Genomic DNA, 4,166 nt, shown 5'->3' on the forward strand with positions numbered 1-4,166 from the left:
TACCATTCCTCTTCTTCTCCCTCTCTTCCTCTCCAGCTCCTCTGATTCCTCCTCCATCAGTTCTCTCTTCCCCAGCACCAAGAACCTCTTCTCACTTTCAACTGTCGTTTTCCACTGGTCTCCTTGTTCTTCCCTCTTTTCCTGATCTCCTCACCCACCACCTTCCAGTCCTTCCCTCTTCTGCCTTTATCCCTAATGGGCATATTAGCCTCCCTCCTTGGCCTCTCCTGCCCCCCTGGGGTAACATTGAACCCTCTGTAGAAGTGCTTGGGCCGGCCGTGACTCACCAAAATCTATGCTCATCAGTTCCTCTATACTGGGGCAAGATTTCTTAGACATAGTATGTAAAAAAACAACAATATGCCAGTGCATTAAACACTTTTAGGTATTGAAGGAATGTGCTTTAAAACGTTTCTGTTTACTTTAATACATTTTTTTTACAAAAACCCTACTAGCCACGCCCATCAATTCCTGCTGCCTCCTTTCCCAGGTTGTGCAGGGGACCACTCAGCTCACTGCACTGTAGGACAGGAACCAATCAGCAGCTAGGCTGACCTGATAGGGAACTGAAGCCTGTCTTTGCTTGAGTGACTGCAGGGCTGTGATTGGCTGTCCCCCTCCCCTGTCTTTCCCTATGCAAAAGGAGTTGGGCAAATGTCTCTGAACATACCCCTCTGAGTATAATTTCACTTGCACCTTGTAACCCCCCACCCAGGAACCTTCCTCATCAAAAATCCAGGTAAGGGTTGACAAGACTATACATAAGCAGCTGCCATACTGTCTGCCTTAGGGATTGCTCTTGCTCTTTACCCCTCCCAGGAAAATAAACCAATCCTTGAGTTACAGAGAAAACACCATGATTCACTCCTCTTATTGTAGCTCAGGCAATGATCACACCTTGACCTGCATACAATAAATACTGCGCCTTCTGTTGACTCCAATAAAAGTCCCACCTTAGGCAAACGCTGCAAAAGTTGGGACAACAAGTGTATTATACACATCACTCAATGCAGATTGGGCAACAATGTGACCTCACATGAGCTTTATATACAGAAGGCCAGAATACTTAAAGAGATACTCGCACCTGAAATTAAATCTTTTTTTTACATCTATCATATCATCATCTTTGCATGCTCTTTATACTTTTGCCATAAAAATATTTGCCCAATGCTTTTGCATTACTTATCTGATCCCCCATGTTCCTCTATAAGGGGGCTCAGTAGTCTGTTAGCATTAGAAATGTTAAATATACAAGGGACAGAAAAGAATGACCCCCGATTTGCACCGTCCCATTTATTATTCAGTAAATCCCATGACAGGAGGTAAAGCGTAAAACGTAACCTTTATTAAATTAGTTAAAATCGACCAAAGTGAAAGAAATTATTTAAAAATACAAAAAGGAGGAGCGCATCATTAACTGTATGCAGTGATCTAACCCCAGAGCTCTAATGACTGATCATATTATTATATAATATATATATTGAGATCATGTAGAGTAAATCATTCGTGGGATAGACTGCATCATGTCCTATACATCATGCCTAAAGACATCTGTAGTGGTACTCAGTACCCGAAGGGTTAATACACTAATATGTGCAGAAGGAGTTGTATGGGCAAGAACTGTGGACAATGTTACTATTGAGCCTCCACAGTATCCGCAACACCCTATATGTGACAGAAATGTGAGAGCCAGAGGTCTGTCATAGAGGGTTAAATGATCAGCGTTGCCCCAGTATGACCACTACAGTGTCATTCACCCGTCCTAACACGGTATACCCCCCAGTATTACTGGCGGGTCCGCAATAACGTCAATAGCGACACAAAAGGAACTTCGTTACAGTAAATGCGCTACCTGCCTAATTGAGCTAAAATAACTGAGAGGCGCCTGACGCGCGTTTCACTCGCACCCGCGAGCTTTGTCAAAGGCATTAGAAATGTAACTGACAGCTTGAGAAGGGACAGTCAGGTTGGCAAAACCGTCAGGTTTAGGAACTTCCAGTAACAATTCCTTAAAAAAGCAGCCCTATTGGCAAGAAACAATGAGCGTGACCTATAGGTAATTTTTAATGTACATTAATATTTTGAAGAGTAGTTTTTTTAGTGTCGGTATCACTTTAAATGGGTTGTGCATCTTTAAATTAACTTTTAGTATGACGTAGAGAGTGATACCATGAGACAATTTGCAATTGGTTTTCATTCTTAATTATTTGTGGTTTTTGAGTTATTTAGCCTTTTATTCAGAAGCTCTCCAGTTTGCAGTTTCAGCCATCTGGTTGCTAGGGTCCTAAATTGCCCTAACAACCATGCAATGATTTGAATAAGAGACTGGAATATGAATTGAAGAGGCCCGAATAAATAGCCTTACAGAGCTTTTGCTTTTTTAGATGGGGTCATTGACCCTTATTTGAAAGCTGGAAAGAGTCAAAAGAAGGCAAATAATTAAAAAAAAAACTATAAAAAAGAAAAACTGAAGGCCAAATGCTTAGAATTAGCCATTCTATATCATACTAAAATGTAATTTAAAGGTGAATCACCCTGTTAATAATTTGATTGCAAGCTCTACAGGGCAGGGTCCTCCTTTCTACTGCATCTCTTATCACAGGGCACCTAATCTCTGTATATTTAGACTGATTTATGATAATGCTTGTCCTACCTGTGGGAACTTTCCTACATTGTGAGATGGAACAGTGATGTGTCTACTTGTAGCACTTTATAAATAAAGTTATACATACGTAATATATATACTATGGGCAAGCTTAGCAGGAACAGTCCCTAAGTTTGCCCATAGTCTGTACAGAGAGATCCCATAAAACTATGGCAGCATAGGTATTCCCCTGTACTAAGCACAATTCAGCAGGAACAGTCCCCTAAGTTTGCTCATAGTCTGTACAGAGAGATACAATAAAACTATGGCAGCATAGGTATTCCCCTGTACTAAGCACAATTCAGCAGGAACAGTCCCCTAAGTTTGCTCATAGTCTGTACAGAGAGATCCCATAAAACTATGGCAGCATAGGTATTCCCCTGTACTAAGCACAATTCAGCAGGAACAGCCCCCTAAATTTGCTCATAGTCTGTACAGAGAGATCCCATAAAACTATGGCAGCATAGGTATTCCCTGTACTAAGCACAATTCAGCAGGAACAGTCCCCTAAGTTTGCTCATAGTCTGTACAGAGAGATCCCATAAAACTATGGCAGCATAGGTATTCCCCTGTACTAAGCACAATTTAGCAGGAACAGTCCCCTAAGTTTGCTCATAGTCTGTACAGAGAGATCCCATAAAACTATGGCAGCATAGGTATTCCCTGTACTAAGCACAATTTAGCAGGAACAGCCCCTAAGTTTGCTCATAGTCTGTACAGAGAGATCCCATAAAACTATGGCAGCATAGGTATTCCCTGTACTAAGCACAATTCAGCAGGAACAGTCCCCTAAGTTTGCTCATAGTCTGTACAGAGAGATCCCATAAAACTATGGCAGCATAGGTATTCCCTGTACTAAGCACAATTTAGCAGGAACAGTCCCCTAAGTTTGCTCATAGTCTGTACAGAGAGATCCCATAAAACTATGGCAGCATAGGTATTCCCTGTACTAAGCACAATTTAGCAGGAACAGCCCCTAAGTTTGCTCATAGTCTGTACAGAGAGATCCCATAAAACTATGGCAGCATAGGTATTCCCTGTACTAAGCACAATTTAGCAGGAACAGTCCCCTAAGTTTGCTCATAGTCTGTACAGAGAGATCCCATAAATCTATGGCAACATAGGTATTCCCTGTACTAAGCACAATTCAGCAGGAACAGTCCCCTAAGTTTGCTCATAGTCTGTACAGAGAGATCCCATAAAACTATGGCAGCATAGGTATTACTCTGTACTAAGCACAATTCAGCAGGAACAGCCCCTAAGTTTGCTCATATTCTGTAAGGTCTGTAGTCTGTAACTAGTGATAACTATAGTGTCTTCAGTTACTTTGCAGGTCCTTGTTGCTATGGGTTTTCTGATTACTAAGCGATGTCTTGTCATTATGACACCTATAGAACAATATACTGTCTCGATACAATGAAGTTTCTGGTTGCTAAGCGATACCTTGTTGCTATGGAGCTCCACTATAGCTAAGGAATGACGTGTGGCAGTGCTGAAGGGGTTGCTAAGGGGGAATGGGGTT

Source organism: Xenopus laevis, chromosome 3L, assembly GCF_017654675.1.
Source record: "Xenopus laevis strain J_2021 chromosome 3L, Xenopus_laevis_v10.1, whole genome shotgun sequence".
In the NCBI taxonomy this organism is placed as follows: domain Eukaryota; kingdom Metazoa; phylum Chordata; class Amphibia; order Anura; family Pipidae; genus Xenopus; species Xenopus laevis.